The sequence below is a fragment of the Schistocerca piceifrons genome, chromosome 3, assembly GCF_021461385.2.
Source record: "Schistocerca piceifrons isolate TAMUIC-IGC-003096 chromosome 3, iqSchPice1.1, whole genome shotgun sequence".
In the NCBI taxonomy this organism is placed as follows: Eukaryota; Metazoa; Arthropoda; class Insecta; order Orthoptera; family Acrididae; genus Schistocerca; species Schistocerca piceifrons.
The window spans coordinates 57,470,230-57,495,479 of NC_060140.1; the positions used below are offsets into that span (position 1 = coordinate 57,470,230).

The 25,250-nt window shown below is 42.0% G+C and overlaps 1 protein-coding gene and 1 non-coding gene across 2 annotated transcripts in view; both read left to right on the forward strand.

Annotated features, from left to right (window-relative positions):
• The window catches only part of LOC124788385 (calcitonin gene-related peptide type 1 receptor), a 299,112-nt gene that overhangs the window by 75,516 nt on the left and 198,346 nt on the right, over positions 1-25,250 (forward strand). The gene's annotated exons all lie outside the window — the stretch shown is intronic.
• Positions 18,879-18,955, forward strand: Trnas-cga. Its single transcript has one exon. It is a non-coding gene; the product is annotated as a tRNA-Ser (tRNA).

Sequence of the window (25,250 nt, forward strand, 5' to 3'; positions counted from 1 at the left end):
CGATAAATACTAGTTCTGAATATATAGTTAAATTCTTTTAGAAACATTTGAAATAACAAATAATTGGCACATTGAAAATTTATAGTTTTATTTACGCAATTTAATACTGTTTATTATGTTTAATTCTTGATTCATTTATGAATAATAATTGAACTTAATAGAAATTCATTTATCAAGAAAAATTGTAAACCATTTGGAATACTGTTATTACCGCAGTGTGAGAGACTAGTAAGCATGCCTCTGATGTGATGGGACGTATTTTTGTATTTTTGGCGAACAATGTAATTTCGGCTTTGTGATGTGAAAATTCAAAAGACTGTATGATATACTAAAATGTAACAAAATATATTAATGTAACAACAGGAACCCTGCAACAACAATCCCAAAATTTATTTACATTATTTCAACCAAGAGGACCAGAAATGTGAGAATTTGAGCTTTAAGAAATAGACCCCTAGACAAGAAGAACTCGAGCCATCTCCACACGAAAAGCTACATAAACTACAAACATTGTTGTAATCTTCGCTTCTCTCCAATTTTTCATAAAAGGCCTTGCTTATTGTGGATAATAACTGGAATCAGGGAGGAGGAGGAGATTACAAGTCGTATATAACTATAGTTGATGATGCTTTCCCTTATCACAGCATTTAATGAAATGTCACACAGAAACAAAAGATATTTAATTCCCATTTCAGTAGGACAAGTAGAACTTCTGAAAATCTGATCGTCAGTTTATTGTCAGCTCTTTTCTAAATACCTTTTTCTTTTTCATTTGTAACCACTCTTCCTTTTTGTCCACTGAAATGGCTGGCCATCTCATGTTCACAGCAGACAGTATGCCAAAATATTGCAAAAATGTTATTTGGCGAAACTGTTATGACCAGTGTGTCAGAAAGTGAAATTCGTAGTAGCCGTGCTACCATTACACCAATGACTTTAATATTCAGACGAAACGCTCTGTACAAATTTAGGCAATAAGCAGTCTCCTCTGCCAAACGTTGCATGAGAACGACACGCGGTAAACCGCTGTACCACGGACGTAGACGTCTCAGAACGGTTCGAGCAGAAGACAAGACTTCGTCGGTAAGTTTACTCAGCCTACAGTGTTGCCAGATTGCGCAGATAGGCGGAATCAGAGTATTATCAGCGTGACTATGTTATTTGTCCCACGTCGCGGGCAGAGTATTATCAGCGTGACTATGTTATTTGTCCCACGTCGCGGTCAGTGCGGACATGGGCTCTGCAGAGGCCGGCTTCTGGTCGGGTTCTGTTACAAAAAGTGTACGTGAGTCATTATCTGGAAAGAAGTACTACGCGAGTGAAATAGATCTACCTAGCCAAGGGCTAGAGATATGGATAAGAACGAGTGATATATAAGAATTTAGGAAAACATCATCTTAATACAGATGAAATACGTTTACAAATAAGTGTGAAATAAATTAAATATGCTATGTATGAAGTATGTTACATGCATGTATGTGAAATATATGTGATACATGCATACAGGAGCGAAACTGTAGGTAAGAAGATAGTATTCCATAATTATACAATAAATTGTTGGTAGTGTGCAGCAACCAGCATCAAATTGGTGTTAGGGTTCTTTACTCAAAAAGTACCGTTGGCACTTTCAAATTTATGCAACTCATCATCAGACGGCCATCATGCTTTCGCCGACGATGCATTAGTTCACTGGTGAGTTGCCGTGGAGTATCCTTCTGTACATTTCGCCTCAAGTTACCTGTAAACAAATGCATCATTGCTGAAAGCATTAAAAATGTCTGATGATGAGTTGTATAAATTCGAAAAGGAAACGGCAGTTTTTCAATAATGTAACCTACAACCAATTTGTGGCTGATTACTGTACATCATCAACAATTTACGTCAAATAAAGACGGTCTTCAACTATGTCTTTACTTGACAAGACTACTTTATCTAATAATCCTTAGCACTGTCATCAGTCAGAAGCTCATAATTGTGGAGTTCCTACTACCTTAAGATCAACTTATCCACCCGCACAGCAATCAGTTGCCACTTGAAAATGGCATAGGAGCACTCAGTCGAAAGCTCGTGGGTGCAGCACGTAACCACTTCACGGTGGCTGCAAGCTGCAGAAGATGTTACTCAGTCATATTATCGCAAGGCCGTGTATTCACACATTGGGTCAAGTCAGCCTGTGTCTGTACCGCAGTCCATATTTATTAGATAAACAAGACTGCAACTTTGCATCGTTGCTGTATTCATCACTGCCAATGAAAAAGCTGATTAAAAATAACTAATTCCCTAATAAAACAAGAAACAGTAGAAACTGTGTACAGGCCGACACCCAGTTGGTGCCCATTTGTGAAGCACTATATTCTATTGGATAAATAGTTTATTCACGTCCATCCCAGCGTTAACAGCTGTGATTGGCACAACGTTCTTGAAAAATATTTCAGCACACAAGGAAAGAACAGAGACTTCAGTATTGGCTTCTACTTCATTAGTTAGCTTATATCTCGAAAAATAAATCGGTCACGAACACGAAAGCTGCCTGGTGCGTCGCTAGCAGTGGATCGTATTGGAGAGCTGCTTCGAACACAGTCTGTGATTTGATATTCGTCCATGCAAGCTAACAGTTATAGTAAAGGAGAATTACGCTAAATCTTCCTCGCTCGGTATCTTACTACTACATTTTCTTCGTTAGTGACTACTTTGGCTTTGGCAGAATGGTAGAAACCATCTAAACAGGGAACGAAAGATGGAAGCAGGCGCTACTCGGTATTCCACAGAGGACTGGGCTACATCTGAATTTTTATAACAGTCATTTCGTAATAGAAAAGGTATTAACGCTAGCGATGAAAACAATTTGTTACATATTACGGTATTAGCAGTGATGCAGTATCTTGGCGAAATGAATCTCCTAGAATAGTAGAATTTAATGCTCGCTAAGGAGTGAGACAACGAATGCGAGATGGGAGTCGTATCATTAGCTCTAATTGAGAAGTGCTATAAAGAATTTATGCTGGTCCCCATTAGGCCACGTCATAAAATCCTTTCCCTGACGAGCAGAAGGGCCTGGCTTTAGTGTCCTCGCCGGAATGTTGTGGTAGGCGGCGGCGGGAACGTCGTGCGTTGTTCGTCAGTCCAAACACAGTTTTCGCCGAAGAAAATGCATTTTTCAGACGAAATAAGCGAAATTAGATTTGTAGCAGTAAATAGTGTTCCAGCGTTTAGCAGCACTAAACAGGCTTATCTTCGATATCGCTACCGTCTTGGAATCAGATTGATTTGCGTACGTTTGTCCTCCCACTTCTGTTTTTCTTCTGCTTTTATCTTACTTCGTATATTAGATTAATTGTATGTCGTCAAACAGACACACAAATCTAAGCTCTATATCGCTGAAGTCAATATGAAAGTTTTGGACACGTTATATGTTAGCATATTACGACATTTCTGGAGAATGAAGGTTTGCTCTATAGGAATCAACATGGATTCCGCAAACAATGAACGTGTTAACCCGACTCACAACCTTTGTCCACGAGACCCATAACGCAGTAGACACCACCTCCCAGATTCAAGCCGGGTTCATTGATATCTAGATGGCTTTCGACACAGTTCCGTACTGTAGCCTAATGAGCAAAATACTAGTGTACAGGATATAGTACCAACTGTGTGACTGGACTGAAGAATTCCTAGCAAACATTAACACAGCATATCATACAAAACCGAGAGCGATCTTCAGGTGTAAAAATGACTTATGACTTACCGCACGGGGGAAAAAAAATGGTTCAAATGGCTCTGAGCACCATGGGACTTAACATCTGAGGTCATAAGTCCCCTAGAACTTAGAACTACTTAAACCTAGCTAAACTAAGGACATCACACACATCCATGCCCAAGGCAGGATTCGAACCTGCGACCGTAGCAGTCGCGCGGTTCCCGACTGAAGCGCCTAGAACCGCTCGGCCACCGCGGCCGGCCCCACCGGAGGGTTATACGACAATTAGTTTTCACAGTTATATATAAATGATCTACTGGATAATGTCGGAAGCTCGTGAGGGTTTTGGCGGATGATACTGTAATACACACAGATGTCGCTGCGCTAGAAGATCGTAGCGAAACGCAAGAAGACCTGTAGAGTATAGACGCTTGGTGCAGAAGCTGGCAGTTGACCCACAACATGAGCAGACGTAACGTATCCCACATTAAGAAACAGATATACCACTTGTTGTATAATTACACGACTGCAGAACAATCGGTGGAAGCAATCTCATCCATTAACTATCTGGGATAAAGCCGCAGGAGTCCGCGATTTATCCAAGAGGGTAAGTGGGTGGGGAGGGGTCACGACTCTAGACTTTCCATTTTTCATATGAATGACTCAGTCAGATATATGTTATACAGCAACTGCTAAAGCCATTGTATTGTCTCATTGTTATCAGCCACGTAATACTACAGTGTGGGGCAAATAAAAGTGGCGCTGACGAGTGGATAACATTGGATGTTAATTTGTGGCAGCGGAGGAGGAAAACACCCACAGTTACTTCCCACAATGTGGAACAACTCCCCATACAGCCGGCAGAATCTTGGAGCACATTTACACAATGTTCATGCCTGACAGATTGTTATCAGAGGTCAGTCTGGTCGCAGTCCTAACTTGCCACCCAGGTCACCTGATACGTCAGTGTGCGATTACTCTGTGTGGGCAGCCCTCAACTCTTATCTGTGTGGGCAGCCCTCAACTCTAAGGTGTATCGCAACAAACCTCAAAGTCTTCAAAAAATGTAGCAAAATATTTCGGATGAGACTGCATCAATTCCAGCAGTCCACCTTCTATCCGCCTTCGGCAACTTTCTGACCATGGCCCAGGAGTGCCAAGAGATGAATGCTGGTCACTTTCAAAATCTGCAATAGTAAGGTTAGTTCTGTATTTCCTTTCTTCTGCTGTGTTTCTTTGCACCCTGGAACTCTTGTCTTCCCGGCCACTCTGTATGACTGGACAAACGAGAGGTTTAGCGGAATCACTGAAATCACTTCCAGAAGCCTATAGCAATTATGTAATGAATAAAAACTCCATACTGCACATTCCGTGGTTGCGGGGAGTGGGGGTGGGAAGGGGGCAAGTGTTCCTCTCCCAAAATTCCGGCAACATCCTCTAACCCCCTATATCCCACTCTGACCTTGCGAACGCCTACGGAGAATCCCTATTGAGAGATTTGAAGTGCAACGGCCACATAAAGCCAATAGAGGGAGAGAGCGGATGCATGTTTGTAATTCAGTGGAAGAATCTCAGGAAATGTAGTCTACTTCTCACAGTAATGGCATTCTACAAACGTTTTCTGCGTTTCTGAGAGAGCAGAACTTACACGCAGGGACACAGTGACCCTTTTGCTGTCCTAAAAGTCGTACACGGACCACACGAAGGATCAGGAGTAGTCTCTTCACTCATTTCGAAATCAGAAAAGAGAACAGAAGGCAATGCAAAACGCAAAGGAAAGAGGAGTACAAATATGATGGCATAATGGTTACGTGGTAATTGCGTACAGAGATTGGCAGTTTCGAGAAGAAGGTGGTGCAGATCCAGTGTCTACGGTATCTTACACAATCACTATCCAAAATATTCCTCACGTAAAACTGCTACGTCAGGGACTCAGCACTAGACATTACAAAAACCAAAATTTAAGCACCCCCAAGTGTCACCAAAGAACTGTCAAATTCAGATATTCCACACGGTTTCAACGTCACACCAATGAGAAGTATTCAGTTGAGCCAGTACCGGACGCTAAAGCTTGTGGGTATTTCATAGTATGACTTTTAATATAAACAGCCCCGTGCATCCTCCAAAAACATGCAAATCGCTGATGTCAACATTGAGCGGTAATCGTGTATAGAATTCGAGAAGTGTGACTCGCAAAAATTAAAGAATTTTATACATGAAAACATACTCAGTAAACAGATATCAGTAAATGCGTGTATATTATGTCTTCCGGGATAGTGATACTGTTTCTAGTGCACAATACACTGGAATGAGGCAAGCAGGTAACTCAAGGTAACAACAATGAATATTCAAACACTAAACCGTATTCAATAGAATCGAAATATTATGTAAATTAATGTGACAGTATACTGCGTAGGAGGACGCTTTTAACGAAATGGTTCAAATGGCTCTGTGCACTATGGGACTTAACATCTATGGCCAGCAGTCCCATAGAACTTAGAACTACTTAAACCTAACTAACCTAAGGACATCACACAACACCCAGTCATCACGAGGCAGAGAAAATCCCTGACCCCGCCGGGAATCGAACCCGGGAACCCGGGCGTGGGAAGCGAGAACGCTACTGCACGACCACTAGCTGCGGACCGCTCTTAATAATTTAAAGCTTCAGTGTAACATCTTATGAGCGGTTGTAGCATAGTGACGAACTACCGCCCTGGTGGCTTTTAATTTTGTACTGACTGCGGCATAATACTCCCTATTTTCTCTGGATTACTTGTTTCTAAGAGGTCAAGTATGCTTTTGCAGCCATTTACACTTTAAGTGGGCCCCTGAACTCAATGTTCAAAACAGTTTTCCGAGAAAGCGTGCAAGAGGATATCGGACGACGTTTTATGCTTACCACAGACTTTGAACATGTATTTTTACCATTATATCGAGTTTAAAATTGAAGTCACCACCAGCTATAAAGTATAAATGGGGTATCTATTTGAAATAAGACTCAAGTTTTCGTTGAACTGCTAAGCAGCTGTTTCATCTGCCGCTATGGGTGTCGGTAAAAGTAACCAGTTATTAATTTATTCCAATTGTCAAGTATAACACGTACTCATACTAACTCACGGGAATTTTCTACTTCATTTTCACTACAATTTAAAAGACTTCTGACAGCAATAAACACTCCACTACGAGCTTTATTTAATTTTTCCTTTCTGAATGCGGCTAGGCCCTTTGCAAAAATATCGGCTGAACTTATCTCCGGCTTTGTCCAGCTTTCCGCAGCTATAACGATTTGAGTTCCAGTGCTTTCTGTTAGAACTTGCAGCTCTGCTTGTTTCCCAACACAGCTACGACAATTTACAACTAAATACCGATTGTTGCTGTCTCTCCCCTCGTCCTGAGAACGCCCTGCAACCTTCTTGACTGTAGCAGCCCGAGAACGTCCAACAGAAAGAATCGCCCGTATAGGCTGCTTGATATGATCTGCTATGGATTTTGTTCGAGGGCAGGTTTCGTGATCTCAGGTAGAGCATTTCTGTTTGTCATCAAAAATTTCTGACGTTACAGTGATTCATCAGGCACGTAATTACAGATAGCATGAATGTGATCAATCAGAATGATCAGGTCTTTCCTACATTTTTTTTTTATTTTAATCAGAATGTAGATACATTTTTACATTTGTTTGGTTCCAAGGAAATTTATTGTGCTTTCCCTTTTTAATAAAGAGAAATACAAAGCTTGTCTTTATTCATTCCATTTTGATGCAAACATCTGGTGTATTTGCTATCTTTCACACGTCCTCTGCTGGACCTTTGTGCGCTTCGGTAATTTTCCACCTTCCTTCTGGATTCCGGATGCACGTGTGATGTCTATGAGCAACGCTGCCTTCTCTTCGGACCAGTTCATCACTCATGAAGCTTATTTCATCAACGTAAACAATCATTATGAGACGCAGATTTTCGCGGACTCCCAAAGCGTGTTGCAGAAACTACAACAGCCGTCGTTTCATAAACGAACTAATAGGTGTATTTTGGAGGCCATATCAGACGTGAGGGCATTTGGCGCTGACTACCGCTTGCTTTGGATTAAAGGGCATCAAGGCATTCTGCATAACGAAACTCTTGACCGACTCGCTAAGCATTACGAAAGTGCAGTATAAGTGCGGCCACCCGGCGCCCATATAACCGAGCGTCTGATCTCGGTCGGGGCTCACATCGGTGAAAATTAGTAGTCGTGATGTGAGGTCTCTCATACTCATGCGGCTGGAACACTGATGTTATCCGGTCCCCCTATACCGGTTGAAAATAATGGCTTGTGGCCAACGTGGCCAACGACAGTGGTGGTTTCGAACAACGTTATATTGGCGAGTACTCGGTCGCTCAGGTGGGATTGATTTGCTCAAGAACAGTTTATAAGACGGCAGTGTCCAGCTTTGACCTACAAATTGTGTTGATCTTGTCCTCCCACGAAACCAGCCCGGTTCGAGATCGGGGACGTCTCTTTGTGTTTTTCGTTTGCATTGAGAAGTTACTTTTGTAAATGACGCCGTTATCCAACTGTGGTGTGCGTACTGTAAGACCTTCGGTACACACACCAACAGATTATTTGACTTGGCGCTCTAACGAAGTAGGCGAGTGTCAGCAATATGTATCGTGGTCTTATCGTGGCGTGTTTATCTTCTGCCGTTAGGTCAGACGATAGAAATGTCACTTGCACGCTTAGAGTAGCAGATTGACGGTGACCAACTTTAAACAGAACTTGTTCCTTTGGTCTTGGTACGTTAATCTCATTCTCACATATCTCTGATACTTGACAAAGTGTCTATTCATTTATCTTCATGGCTATATACAGGAATATGGTAATCTTATTAGGCGCAGACTGAAACTTGACTATGGACTGGTACAGACAAATGTAGAACACCTACAGACTGGTACAGACTAATGCAGACTGGTACAGACTGGTGCAGACAAATGCAGACTGACTGATCGGAGGTCTGCACACTCGTTATAATACCTTGCACGTTCAGATATCACTGCGCGAGTGTGATCCGCGAGGAGAAAAGGTTCTACGTTAGCAGCAATCTCATTGGCTGCGTCACATATTAATACGCGGATCGGCGGAAGCAGAATTTGGTCCATCTCTAAGGCAGCGCCATCTGGTAGTGCGGAGATGGACGAGCGCAGCGCATGCACTGTTGTGCGTAGTGGGGCGCGCTCTAATGGGAAATTTGTGTACGTGCTGACTACGCGGAACTATGTACACAACACCAATATTCAGTTATAAGTTGCTGTGGATCTCTGCTATGCTCCCACCCCGATTTGAACACTGGGTCATAATTTTGTGTTTTTTAATTTATGTAGTGAACTTATATTTGTATTCACACTGTTACTGTTTTTATGTTCTCACAATTACGCAACTGTTAATTTGGACCTGTTGTAACTACTTGTTGTACAGTGTTCGCTTCTTTTTGATTTTATTCGACGTTGAGAATTTATTTTATTGTTCTGCTGTGGAAAGTGCAGTTGTGTTAATACGACGCTTTTGTAACAACTATTCACTGTATGGTCTTTGTTGCCCAGAGCCAAAAATATTTAAATAAATAAAAACTACACCAACAGTAGACAAGACAGCGTATGAAATTTTCCGTACTACTAGCGCCCAAGTGCAGAGGACGCCAGCTTCTTTTGATAATTCGCTAGAAGGCTGACATTGTGGGGAACACGAGCAAACACGACCTGTGGGGTTCTGCCCACTCGTCACGTATAGGCTGCCTAAAGGGTGCTGCGTTCTCTGAATGCTATACAACAATCCGAGCAAATCACATTAATAGTTTTTATTACAAATAAGGATATTGACGTTACTCAACTCTGAATTTACAACAAGTGCCGCAAGCGCTGGGCGACATGTAAACAGAAATGTTCTTCGCTGTAGAAACCGTCCAAAGAAGAAATGGATATGGATTACTAATAACTGTTCTGCGAGTGCCGCTGTACAACTGTGTTAACACTGTCCGACTACTGGGCGGCCGAGGCTGGCAGGAGCGGCGCTTACATTCTCTTCGGTTAGAGGCCGCTCCTGTCGTGGAGTAGTCCTAATCAGCGCACCATTGGCTGACGTCGTCTCACCGCCTTCTTTTCTCTTGCGTTCTTCATCTTGTGCCAGAACACAACCGACTGCGAACCGAACACCGTGTACTGATACGCGTGTTCTGTTTACATCAGAGAGTATGCTCGTTCGTTGTTGCCTGCTCTCTTGTGTTCGCTTCTGTGTAGAAAAAGGTTTAAACGAGAAAGCTAATGAAAAAGAAAGCGGAAATTTGACATTAAACACTCTTGTTTTCTCAAACATAATTTTTCACACTGACTGTTCTAAATTTCTGAGTCGAATATCACTACAGAATTGAAATTTTACTGAGAAGTCTGGAACGCAGCATCCTAAATCGTATTGGTGTGGTGCGAATCAGAGTCGCTGTCTTAGCAATAACAGTTGCGTACTACGTAAACTATTGTTCAATCGTTACAAGAATAACGTAGTAAAAGATAGGGCTACCGGTAATATTGGTATGTTACATTGGTGATGATGACGATAAAGTCCCATACTCCTTGGCAGAGCGTAAGGGACGATGCGGAAGACCCGCACCGCTACACTAGGCATGGTCATAGCGGAGGTGGGGAGGTGGTTTGCCATTGCATTCCTCCGACCGTAATGGGGATCAATGATGATGATGAAGACGACACTACAACACCCAGTCATTTCGAGGCAGGTGAAAATCCCTGACCCTGCCAGGAATCGAACCCGGGACCCCGTGCTCGGAAACCGAGAACGCTACAGCGAGACCACGAGCTGCGGGCTGTAGCATTGGTTGGGAAGAAAATGAATGTGTGAGTAGGAAGCTAGGAGACGAAGTCTTCTCTTTGATTTTTGTTTGTTTATCTGTTTTGCACATTGCTACGAATAGAACTGCACATACATAATAGACTGACACTAAACACTGTTAGTCCATTGTGTATTTTGTATTTTTACAAAACTAAAACTGCATTTTGTAACTACTAAAAATTAGTTGATCCCGTAGCTTCAGCGCTTTAATGTGAGCAATGGAATTACGTTTGGTGCAAGTATAGTTTACATGCACAAACATAAATGTGATTAGTATTGTAATTGTTGTTTCTTATACTCAACAGAATGTTCTTCTTTATGATGAAAGACAAGAGTTTCCTGTTGTTACTGATAAGTGCTATAGTTGTTAATGAATAACAGAAACATGATTTATACAAAATCGACGAAGTACTGAAGAGGTATCTGACATGGTTTTTTTACCCTTTTTGAGAAAATTGTTGTTTCTAGCGCTTTATGATAAATCTGATTTTTCTTTATTTGTACCACAACATTCCTTTGTCTCCCATTACTAACCCGGGTTCGAGTCCCGTTTGGGGCACACATTTTCAGCTGTCCCCATCGAGGTATATCAACAACACCTGACGGCAGCTGAGGGTTTCAATCAATTATCATTTAAACCTGAATTAAATACTGACAATTTTAATTTTGCTATAAATACCGTTTAGTTTTAAGTGAGAGACGAGAGGATTAATATGTAGATGTTCCGTCGGTTATATGGCCCATTCTGTATAGTCACTCAGTTTCTTAACAGTTCACTGCTTCAGGTTTCTAGGAGACTGTAGTAAGTTACTGATCACTTATGCAGACATAGCTATCGAAGTTAACTGACGTCGGATAGGTATGCGAAAAACCCAATATACCAGTAATGCGTTTACGAAATTTACTGACCAAAGCTACTACTACACTTCATTTTCATAATGTATGGTAGGCTACGACCATTTGATCACAGCTGTCGACTTCCTCGTGCGCCTCGCTGACTTACTGTCTTTCGTACTGACCTACGTCCACAAGGCTGCACTTCCTACCTGTTGCTTGCTGCAGAGACCGGCGCTGTGATGCGAGCGTTGCTTTGTCGCTGCCAGCTGGATTTGAGGTTGAGCTGACTACTTAATCCAGCGATAGAATTACAAAATTTAGTGGGACATTAATTTTGCGTTAATGTAGCAACAAAGTAGCATTGAATACAAATTAGTAATTAGCTTAGCGGCGAATCGACCGCTCAGAACGTGGGTGGGGCCACATCTGGTTACCTGGCCAGGTCTGCGTGATCCGGACCAAGCCACCATGTATTTACCATATTAAAAGGTTTCCTTTAACCACACTGCGAGGGCTTTTGAAGGAGGGGATGGGGGAACAGGGAGAGACAGGAGAAAATTGAATTTTGCCGCGCCATGTGGGCCATAGCTCCATTATCATATGTCGTAATTTCTTTTAAATCCACTTTTCGCATTATTTCAGCGACATGGTATAGCAACCCAATAATTTGCTGAAATTCTTTCAGATGCTGTACTATACTAAGTCAATACGCCTTTGTTTGCCATCTTAAATAAATATTGTTTACCGACCATCAACAGCCACATCAGTATCTGCAATCCACAAGCACATTACGGTGTGTGGCAGAGGGTACAAATGCCGTTCAATAAGTTATCAACACATTTTTTCCTCATACAATGTGGGTTGAAAAAATGCGGAGCTTGCTGTGTGAAATTGCGGGATGTTTCCGCTTCAGCCCCTACAGTCTCAATGAGCTCCAGGAGGTGGCGGCGCTGTAAGTAGCTTTCAAAATGGCGTCTGTAGCAGAAGTGCGTTACATGCAGATACCTGTCGTTGAGTTCGTTTTGGTGGAAAACCAGAGCATCATAGATATGGATAGATGTTTGCAAAATGTCTACGGAGATCTGGCAGTGAACAAAAGCATGGTGAGTGTTGTGAACACAGTTCCGCGTAGTCAGCGCGTACACAAATTTCCCACTAGAGCGCACCCCGCTAAGCACAACAGCGCAGGCGCAGCATTCGTCTGTTTCTGCACTACGAGATGGCGCTGTCTTAGAGACGGACCAAATTCTGCTTCCGTCGATCCGCGTATTAATATGTAACGCAGCCAATGAGAGTGCTGCTAATATAGAACCTTTTCTCCTCGCGGATCGCACTCGCGCAGTGATACCTGAACGCCCAAGGTATTATAACGAGTGTACACACCTCCGATTAGTCAGTCTGTACCAGTCTGCATTTGTCTGCATTAGTCTGTACCAGTCTGCATTAGTGTGCACCAGTCTATAGTCAAGTTTCAGTCTGCGCCTAATAAGATTATCATATTCCTGTACATAGCCATGAAGATAAATGTATAGACACTTTGTCAAGTATCACAGATATGTGAGAATAAGATTAACGTACCAAGACCAACGGAATTTCAGATTGTCAATTGTAAATAGCATCCAGAACTAAGTTCAGTAATGTTTATGCTGGTTATTATTTTAATAAATTTGTGTGAAAATTAATCAACTTCTGTTTAAAGTTGGTCACCGTCAATCTCCTACTCTAAGCGTGCAAGTGGCATTTCTATCGTCTGACCTAACGGCAGAAGATAAACACGCCACGATAAGACCACGAGACATATTGCTGACACTCGCCTACTTCGTTAGAGCGACAAGTCAAATAATCTGTTGGTGTGTGTACCGAAGGTCTTACAGTACGCACACCACAGTGAGTCGTTGGACGAGGCGTCTGTCATCATAGCAACAAAGTCGCGGAAACCTGTCCGACCTCCATCGTGGCGGCCGGTCGCACACAGGTGTGACTCCTGAAATGTTGAAATGCGAGGACACTCTCATTCGAGGTGATCGACGGATCACAATCGAACATTCCGCTGCAAAACTGGACTTCTCTGTTGGTAGTGATTCCACACTCGTCCGCCAGTTGGTGTAATGAAAGGTGTGTGCCTGCTGGGTATCACAGAGCTTAACACAAGAGAATAAAGATAACGAAGGACCCCCTATGAGGAATTGCCTGCGCTTTATGTGGCTGATGGTGGGGAGGTTACTGACGCAGTAAGACACTGGCTCAGACGTCGACCAGTAGAGTGGTACCGTGTGGGAACACAGACCCTCTCCGTAAGGTGGCGTAAGGCTGTCGCATTGAATGATGATCATGCGAAAAGTAGTGTTTTGTTGCCAAAAGAGTGGGGAGTAATATGGTGTATGGAAGGCTGAATAAAACCAATCTGCTTTCAGAAAAACTTGTTGCGTTACTTATTGAACGCAACGCGTACATTGCATACCACTGTCATTTTCCCCCCTACCCATTTGCTGTTTCTTTCATGAACTGTGCGAGAGGAGAACGATCGTCGTTAAGTCTACGTGCGTCTTCAGTTACATCTCCAAATATACTTTCGTTGACCCTTTAGTGACATTTATGTAGGCGGGGCTGATGTATTTGTTCGGTAGCCTAGGAAAGCATGTTCTTGGAACTTAACAGTCAACCATTCGGCGATAAACAAAGCTGTTCCTGTATAATTTGTTACTGGAATTAGATGACCATCACCTTTAAACTTTCACGTTAACTAGACGAACCTGTTACCTAACGCACTTCCTTTTCTTTGAACCTTCTGTGTTTCCTCTATCAGTCCAGCCTGGCAAGGGTCGAATACTGAGATTTCCTTAAACTACCTCGTTTCCAAGGATCCTTGCAGTAAATGTTATCCTGGCACCTGCTTTTTGTAATGAAACAGTAAATTCAAGATATTAACATTCATGTAAGACACAAAAATTCAAGACATAAAAGCAACATATGTTAATGCAGTGCGGAAATAGTTGTGTAAATGTTTTTATATTTTTGTCTGTACAAAATTTTAACTTTCTTTTTTATTACTTCCCTGATACATTTTCTTGAAAACTCCAACAATATACAAAAAGTAATGTGTGCATAATAAAATGAACAATATATGTAAACATTTTGCTAAGATGTTAAAGAACTGTGCTGGCTAAGCCAATGAAGTTATCTGTTTTAAAAGAATAGAAAAGCAGTAATCTGCGGCTGACCGTGTACTGGGCGGTATGCGTGTAATACGGCTGTACTTGATGGTATTTGGAGGAAAGCACAAGGCTCAATAGATATGTTATGGATGTCTGATGATACATAATCAGAAGATACCTATTAGTGAGAAATATTTAACATAAAACTGCCGTGGAGAGACTGAGGGAGAAAGTGACAAAATGGCAATGTGCCACTAAATTCACGACGTCCACTGCGGAAATGCAGTTACGCAGCTACTTTCAAGAATGTTTTGTAAAGTGCAGCTTCTCAGTGTGCCTTCTGCGCATTCTTTTTGACGGTAATTCGGTTTAACGGAGTTCCCTTTTTCTTAATCATTTTTTCTACAACCTGTCATCATAAAACCATTGTAGTCACTATTTGATATGCAAAGTTAAGTTCGACACAGTTCCTATTTTTAACACTCACAAAAATCTGTCATAATACATCAAAAGTGTTTGCAGTCAAATACTAGAGTTATGTTAGTTGCAAGGTAGCATTTATATTATTACTAATGTTGTTTAATGCCTCATTTGTAACATGGTCTGCATGAATAAGTGCTTGTTATTATGCCATATTGTTATTATGCGATTCCGTTGTGTATACTACTAGCGAACCCGGCAGTGCTTCGCAATTACTAGTTATGTATGGCAATTCGATGTACGTCCTAATCATCGTCCCCTGCCCCCTCTGTTTGTCCATCACCTCCTCCGCCTCCCCCCCCCCCCCCTACTGTGTTCTTTTCCTTCTCCCTCTCTGTCCACCTTGTTTCCGCCCCCCCCCCCCCCTCTCTGACATTGAGCCATGTTTATTGTTACTGCAAACGAAACCTTAATTGGAAACTGCAATCGCTTAAAATGAATGGCTAAGTCGGCTAGGATCATTAGTATACGGGGTGTGCCAGATACCTCTCCAGCTGCTGACTCTTTGTGTATATTACAGCTTCGAAGACAGTATTTTGCATAGTTTTAATCTGCAAAGGGGTACGATCACAAAGTTTCGGACGATTCAGATTCTGGAGTAGTATTCTAACCGTAAGCCGATAAAGCGTAAATACTGTTTTCTTTTCAAGCCGACTACTAGGAGTAAAATGAAACAACGCATTATCGTTCATGGAAATTTCAGTTAAAATTATGTACGAGGAGAAAGAATATATGTGTAAGAGAAACAATTTGTCAAATTTTTAATGGCCTGATATCGCAGTTAAAATTAAATAGGAGAAAGGAGAGTGTGCCACACACCTTCACAGCACAGCACATCGTAGTTTTTTCCCAGTCACTCTTAACAGCATACCTGTACAGTGTTTTTTAAAATATATGTAGTCTGTGTCTGTCTGAATGTTTATTAGGGTACCGCTGCAACGCAAAATATGAAGTTAATCGATTAAGATCTTTCTGAGGTTTTCCCCAACAACGTTCGCCTTTAAAAATATACGATTTATGGCCGTCCTAATTTTACTAGAGTATCGCGTAAAAATTTAAAAAAAAGGAGGTAAAGAACTTTTAGAAACTTTTGCTAACAGCGGTTCCTCTCCATACATCACAAATACATTTATATACAATACACACTGAAGCATCAGAGAAACTGGTATAGAATGCATATTCAAATACAGAGATATGTAAACAGACAGACTATGGCGATGCGGTCGGCAGCGCCTACATAAAGCAACAAGTGTCTAGCGTAGTTGTTAGATCGGTTACTGCTGCTGCAATAGTAGGTTATCAAAGTCTGAGTGAGTTTCAAAGTGGTGTTTTAGTCGGCGTACGAGCGATGGGACACAGCATCTCCGAGGTAGCGATGAGGTGGGGATTTTCCCGTAGGACCATTTCACGAGGGTACCGTAAAACAACAAATCTCCGACAACGCTGCGGCCGGAGAGAGATCCTGCAAGAACCGGACCAACGAAGACCGAAGACAATCGTCGAACATGACAGAAGTGAAACCCTTCCGGAAATTGCTGCAGATTGCAATGCTGGGTCATCAAGTGTCAGCATGCGAACCATTCAACGAAACATAATCGATATGGACTTTCAGAGCCGAAGGGCAACTCGCGTACCCTTGCTGACTGCAACACGCAATACTTTAAGACTCGCCTGGGCCCTCAACGTCGACATTGGACTGTTGATTCTGATGTACGTGTACGGGTATGGATACAACCTCATGAATCCATGGACCCTGCACGTAAGCAGGGGACTGTTCAAGCTGGTGGAGGCTCTGTAATGGTGTGGGGAGTGTGCAGTTGGAGTGATATGGGACGCTTGATACGTCTAGATACGACTCTGGCAGGTGACACGTACGTAAGGATCCCGTCTGATCGCCTGCATCCATTCATGCCAATTGTGCATTGCGACGGACTTGGGCAATTCCATCAGGACAGTCCGATTCCGCACCCGTCCATAATTGCTAATCGGTAGGTGCAGGAACATTCTTGCGCTTGACACCAAACTCCCTAGACATTAACGTTATGTAGCATATCTGGGATGGCTTGCAACGTGTTGACCCGGAAAGATCTCCACCCTCTCGTACTTTCACGGATTTATGGACGGCCCTGCAGGATTCATGGTGTTAATTCCACGCAACACTACTGGAGACGTTAGTCGAGTCCATGCCACGTCGTGATGTGCACTTCTGCAAGATCGCGGGGGCCCTGCACGTATTAGACAGGTGTACCAGTTTCTATGGCTCTTCAGTGTATGTGTACAAAATGTCTAGCCTTCGTGCGCCCGAAATTTTAGTAAGTTATCATCTAAAACTTAAAAGTAAATCGGTCTGGAACTTATTGAGAATTTTGATAACTATGATTTCTGTTATACGAGTATTATAGATTACATCATTAGCAATATCTGTTTCAACCTTGGAGTTGTCGTAATTATTTCTGTGTTTGAGATTTAAAGTTCACATTTGTTCCCGTAGTTGTAAGACAATATTACCACGTTTAGTCAAGAACTGTTCTTAGACGGCCTTACAGGTCCAATATGCTCACGGTCATAATCCCACAGAAACAAGGTTAACTATATAGAAAATCTCGATGTCCGTGATAGGCTCTCCTAGCATTAGTCTTACTGGCCGTATATTCCCAGATATTTAATGGATGTGACTGGTCATGAAAACTGAATCTGTGGTACACTTATTTCAAGTTAAACCATCAATCTACGATTCGGATACGATACAAAATGTAAAGTAACTGTTTTTAGTCTAAAGCAGTCGCTGTCAGCAGCCTGACATAGACACTAACGCGATACACGGCGAGGCGGCTGTAACGGGCATGTCGAGAACTGATGCCTGCCACTAGCAGCGTGTGTGTGGTCACGCCTCCGGCATTAATCCCAGACCGTGTGGGGGCACCGCTGAGTACATGGTCGGGACCGGACGCATAGAGGAAGTGCATACATGAGTGACACACCAAGTAGTCGCGTGTGGGAGCTGATTTCACCTCTGTACAGGACTGCTTCTTGTCGGTTTGTTTTAATTCCTTCGTGCACGTGAAAACCTCTTTGTTACAGACTGAAAGGGGCATCTTTTAAAAGAATTTGTAGCAACTACTATTAAACTGGAAGTGAAGAACACACTTCGTATGCCGCAGTCACAGTGTAGACAGTTTTGTTGTTCCGAGGTGACCCGGTTCAACAGTCTTATGACGTCGTCACCTGATCAGATGACAGCAGCATGAGAATGTCGGAACCTGTCATCTCTGAACAATAAAAGCTTCTACACCGCGAACGCTGCGTACGAATTGTGCTCCTCATTTTCAACTATACACATCGGCCCCACCACAATATGTTTACCTTACAAATAAACTGTTGTTGATACACCAAAGTGTGTCGACACTATCTGGACCATACGTGGTTTCTAATTACTTGTAGTCAGTCATAATAAACACTACGGGCGGAAAATTACTTACCCAAAGGAGACATGGCGCTAACAACCGTGCAATATCTGTCGCTGTCTTCAAAACGGCCTTCATTCTCCGAGCAAGAGATTACTCAAACGCCTTCAGGTGTGCCGTACACAACTGAAGCCACTCATTGATAATTACATCTTATAAAACTAATAAACTCCTGTTATACTGACTGCTACGTTTCATCCTCCTCTCATTCTGGAAACATCCACCAGGCTGTGGCTGATCCATGTCTCCTCAATATCCTTTCTTTCACGAGTGCTAATTCTGCAAGGTTCGCAGGAGAGCTTCTGTAAAATTTGGAAGGTAGGAGACGAAGTACTGGCGGAAGTAAAGCTGTGAGGAGGGGGCGTGAGTCGTGCTTGGGTAGCTCAGTTGGTAGAGCACTTGCCCGCGAAAGGCAAAGGTCCCGAGTTCGAGTCTCGGTCCGGCACGCAGTTTTAATCTGCCAGGAAGTTTCATATCAGCGCTCACTCCGCTGCAGTGTGAAAATCTCATTCCAGTCCCAGACATTTTCTGTGGGACTGTGATCAGGTGGATTAGCCGGCCAAAACAGATGCGATAGAGTGCTTGAGTGTTCCTGAAATCAGCAACGAACTTGTGCAGCTCTGTGAACAAAGCTGCTGTCGCACTGAAAGTCGGGAGTGTCCATGGAATAGCCACAGATTCGCAGGCTTTGAAACGAAGCTTGAATTTATAAAAAGAATGTTAAGATTTGCCTCCAGTCCTGAGCACTACCGTTCCGCATAAACTTATGTTCGTTTCATAATTTTTCTCAGGTCAACCACCTCAAGAAGGAGCCTAAATAAAGAAATCCCTTGGAAAAAATATGTTGCCGGTTGAAACCTTCCTGTCTCCTCTATATCTCTTTTGTTACGCAACAACCGTCTCCTCTATATCTCTTTTGTTATGCAGCCTTCCCTTCTACAATAACCTATGAAACTTTTCCTTAGGATTTCTATCTCTTGCTTAATAATAATTTGGAATGGGAAAAAGAACTCAAAAAAGAAAAGTACTGGAAACCAATATGACTGGGAACCAAAAAAGATGACCTACAAATCCCCTACTTAGCCTACGCAGACGATCTTGCAATAATGGCAGATTCTAGTGAAATGGCAGTCAAACAGATAGAAACCTTAAAAGAGTGTGCAGGAAAAGTTGGCCTACAAATATCTTTTGAGAAAACGGTGTTTACAACAACAAATCTAGAAATTTCTAAGTTACAAACCAAATATGGAGAAATTAAGAGGGTACCATACTTTAAATATTTAGGAGAGATAATTTCTGAAAAATACTCACAACAAGAAAGAATATTAAAAGCTCGTAGGGGTCTAGGGCTGGTCCAAAACATTTACAATAAAAAATGTCTATCTATAAATACAAAAATTAAACATTATAAGTCGGTAATTAAACCAATAATGCTATATGCCAGCGAAACCTTGACACTTAAAAGGAAAACAGATATGGAAAACCTGAAGAAAGAGGAAAGGAAAATCATTAGGAAAATTCTGGGACCAAGATGGACCAAAGAGGGGTATAGATTACAGAAAAATTCTAAAATTGAAGAATATTCTAACATCGAGATAGACATGAGGAAGAGGCGTCTAAAATTCTATGGCCACATAATGAGACTTCCCGATCACAGACTTACAAAAAAAATAGTAAGATACGTAGCATTCCTTGTTAATGGAGGAGAATGGATCAAAAACGTAAAGAAAGATCTGGAATTAGCCAACATTACTACTGAAGACATGAACAAAAGAAACAATTTCAAACTTAAAGTTGACAAATGGGAGGTCAAACCAGAGACAAAAGCGCCGAGAACTGGAACAAAATGGAGCGAAGAAAGAAAAGCTGAATTCTCGCAAAGAATGAAGACCTGGTGGGCAAACAAGAAGAATAAGAAGCCCCAGAAGTGAACCATCTTTACTTAGCGTCTTCCATGTTGGGAGCTTTACGACTAATAATAATAATAATAATAATAAATGAAATCTTCTCTTTGAAATTTATTCTCTTTCTCAATCTTCGCATACAAATTTAATTGCTGCTTATTAAAAGTGATTTTCTGATTCTTTCGACGAAACATAGAATGTGTCGTCGTCGTGGCCCTCAGCCGTTATCTGCAATAACCCAAAACTGTTACTGGATCGCCATCTGACTGCTGCATCGCACTGCGACATGAATATACTTACTCTGGTTTACTATACTCAATTAGCTGCTGGTGGGCTGTCATAATAAGTGGCTTCAATTAATTTGACTGAAGTTACGTAATTCATAGTTACACTTTTTCTTGACAACAATAAAATTATTGCAAAGTTTTACGTTGATGGTTTTTGGGGTGGATTACAGTCAGTAATGCAACATTGCTGGCAAAAATTAATTATATTCTGAAAGCGTTTCTTAAAATATTTACTGCTGGTAATGAAATGATTTTACAAACGTTCAAATGGGACTTACTTTTTACAATAATCTTACAATTAGAATTGCACAAACATACCTTCAGTAGTCTTGAGTTTCGCAAAGAAAATAATTCAATAATATTAGTTCCTCTTATGATAATAGTTAGCTGATGTCTCTGTACATCCGTTTGTAATCTCTTGTAAATTATAGCTGGTGGCTGGCAGGCACACTGCTCCTCTCAACCTCTCGCTTCAGACCTGCTACCGACTCGCTTCACTTCTCGCTTACTACTGACTTTCTAGGAACGCTAAAGTGCTGTCTCTCCTGCCAACAATGCTTTCTGGTGCAGACAATCCCTGCTACCATTACAAAATGTATCAATGCGCGGTCTTCCCCGCTCTTTTCTTAAAATGTATCCGTACGCGGTCTCTCCCGCCCTTTTTAAAATTATATGAATTTGCGGTCTCTCTTGCCAACAATACTTAGGTGCAGACGTTCCCTGCTACCACAGTTATTTCCGATATGACAAATATTAATTATTCCTATTTAATCCTGTTAATAAAATACAAACATCCTTAAAAAATGTGGTTTGACAATAGTCAATAGAAATATACACGCCTTACACAGTATTGACATCACAACTGGTGCCTAGATTTAGCGTCTGGCTGCGTTAAAATATGTTCCGCCGCTACGAACACCGCTAACAAATAACTGAACAGAAAATGTCAAATCGAAGAATAAATTTTTGACTTAACACAGTGATTTAAAAGCTGGGGACTATGCAATACTACTCGAAATAAGTAGCCACACTTTCCAATGCTTTCATTCTCTACATTAAATTGCTTTTCACTTAACTAAACCTATAACATTTTCTCTCAGTGAAGCATAGTCATGCACCTCGTCGCGCTAGCGCAATATCATAAATTGGCCAGTCCACAATGAATATAGTGCAACGGCCGGCTAATACAATCTCATTATTTTCCTGTTCCGAGGTGGGTCGTGGGTGCTGTGTCTCTCAGACCACTGCCCCTCGCCTCCACAGGATTCATATCAGTTTCCCAGGTACTGCATTCCCCTGAAACCAGGTGTCAGGTAGAATTTTCTTCGCTATTTACGTGAAACAAATGTTTTCGGAATTATTAATAACATGATTTTTAAAAGGATTGTTTCCACCAGTTGCCCTTTTCCCATCACTCAGCAACAGTCTCATATTCATTATCCGACCTTACATTTGATATTTTACTGTCGAATGAAAAAAAGTACGTAACTGGATGGTTACTGTTATGTCCTAGCCAGTAATGCCACCCGAGCCCGCTGCCAAAAGGTTGGCAGCATAAAAGTCCGGACGCCGTCCGCATAAGCAGCGCCAGCGAGACAGGAAATCGCCGCAAGTCTGCGCGCGCCACCGCTTGCTTCTGGCTTCTTAAGCGCTGGAGTCGCGAGCGCTAGCACAGTTCTGGATTCGCCGCTCAGTTGTATACTCGCCACCGAATTGTGTACTTGCTAGTCAGTTGTGTGTTCATCGCAGCAGAGTTGTTGTTTGCAGTCAGCCGACGCTGACCTATCCGCTCCGACTCGAACTAGACAGATTTCTGTAGACACGGAGTTCACTACTGTGTTGCTGTATCTTCGTTAATAAAGATAAGTACCGACTTTTATTTGATCAGAGTGTTTGGGTTTTCATCTTTCTGTTCACTGTTCCAGCGGACCGGTCGGCCCGGTATTAAAAGTGTGGCAGTGACTTCGTAAGCCGTTTCTACAGCGAATTGTTTGTCGCTACGAACACCGCCACAAAAGTTACAGCATAAGATGTAGATCAAAAGAGCAACAATTGGTCGCGAGAATATTTAATCAAACCTCTCCATTAATTTTGGCTGTAGCCTAAAGGGGAGTGCCGTGTCACAAGCGAAGTGTCAGTTGGGCTGTCTAGTATACACCTAGGATGCTACAAATACCTAGTGACCTGCAGCTCCCCATAAGGTAATACAAATTTAAGAGAAACAATGTGGTGTAAAGATAACGTCTTATTGCATGAAAATTACGAGAGGTGACTCAATTAACCCTCGCACTAGCAAGGGGAGGGGATGGGGTACTTGATGCCCATCTTTTGAAAACAATCCAGTCAGTTACCTTATATTTTAAAATTTTGAAAAAAAAAAGTTTTCATAAATGTTTCAAATTTTTCAGTTACGTCCAACCCAAATATTTAATTCTTAGGAGTAGACATCACTTCCCCAATGAATGACATATTCTATATTTTCAAGTTCAGGAGATTACTTGCACATCAATATTTCTTTGAAATATATGTTGCGAGTAAAAGTGATCAACAGTTTACGAAATTTACGTTTTTATAGTTTTTTATCATGGGCATGAGATACTCCCCACCGCCATTCGCAGTATACGTTACTGAAAATGTATTGATATTCCTAAAGGTGGCCTAAAAGATATTTTCACGTTCTTGACCTCACTTAGCCATCATTATGTCTTTAAAAGGATTGCTGTTATTGTAAGTCAACAACAACGAATTTGTTCAATTATCCAATTTTTTTGGTGGGCACAAAGTCTCCCACCCTTCCACCTCCCACCCCACACCCCCTGCACCCCACAGCTAATGCACGTCATGGAAAATCATTGAAGTATGGGTGCCACACCTAGCATGGATTTGTTAATGAAGAGGGTGATCTAATTACAAAAGAAAACCAGCTGTCACTATAACGATTTGATTTATGATCGTAATACCCACTGAATCAAACATAAAAGTAATTAATAAGTGAAAAAGAATTGTAATAAAATTATGATCTATACGCTTGGGACACATAAGAGCATAACACTTAACTATATCGCAGACACGGCCAATGACTGAAATATGGTTAATAATTCACAGAAAGAGCCCCAGAAAGGCAAGTATGAACAGTTTTAGATTCACCAAACTCATGATGGTAGGAACTGAAAAGTTAAAACTGTGCAATTTAGCTCTGGTGGAAATTACCTCCCCGCGAATCCCCCAGTCCGCAGCTCGTGGTCTCACGGTCGCATTCTCGCTTCTCGAGCACGGGGCCCGGGTTCGATTGCCGGTAGGGTCAGGGATTTTCACCAGCCTCGAGATGACTAGATGCTTGTGTTGTCCTCATCGTTTCATCTTCATTCATGAAAGTGGCGAAATTGGACTGAACAAAGGTTGGAAATTTGTACGGGCGCTGATAAGCGCGCAGTTCAGCGCCCCTCAAACCATCATCATCGTATCCCCCAAGACTGACTGAACTACCAGCTTACGTTTACCACTCCTAAAGACGGGTATGTGAGTGTGTGTGTGTATGTGGAAGACAATGGCAGTGATATCTGCAGATGTATTCTGCTCCTATCTTTGTGTCTGCCTAATGTGAAGAGCACACACGACAGCACCCCTAAGGAAACTGTGTAGTGATACTACTTTCCGATACATAGCCGGTTGTCCCAACGTAAGAGTCTCGCCAGCCAAGTGCATCAGATCTTGTGAGCTACAACCAATATGATTATAAAAACAAGTTTGAGAAATTCCTACTCTCACTGATTTTGTCATGGATAACGAATAATGGTTTTGTGCAGGGAGGAAAGTAGGAAATCTCTCCTATTACATGATTCCCAGCTCCAGCCAACCAAAAGGCTAGGACGTAGACATGTCTAAGAAAATTCGCCTTCTGCCGAAATAATTATTGTGAGACAGTCGCAATCGCTGTGGGTCAGATTTAAATGAACTTAGTTCATCGTGTGGCTGTGACAGTGGTCGATCCCACAGTCTCAAGTTCTCAGGGCTTCTCCTGGATTTCAGATCTTATCTCGCCAAAGGGATTCCTTCTAGCCTCTCGCAGAATGCAGGTTTTATGCCACACAGGCACTCCCTCTACACACCTGCTAAGAGGAGATGGGATGATATAACTTCTCTGTCTTTCACATGCTTGTAGGCTGCTTTCAGCGCTGAACAAATTTATGGCATTCTGTTTTCTTGTAAGTTAATTTTCCTGTCGCCATCGGCCAAAGAAATCTGCCAAGGCTGCAGAAAATAACAGATCCCCCTCACCAACACAAGAAGAAAGGAGAAGAAAAAGTAATTAGCTGTGCAATCGTTGCTGTTTTCATGCAGCATTAAACAATCGATCGTACTGACAATTGAGATGTGCACATTACATTATAAAATAGGTAGCATGACAGTTTGAACATAAACTGCCAAATTGCACATAGTATAAAAACGTCCCCAAAAATCACAGAATACATCTCTGGCCTAGTCTACATCTGCCACATACTGCAAATTAAGTGGCTCATTTCGCAGTAAGTGCACTCGATACATCTGTACGT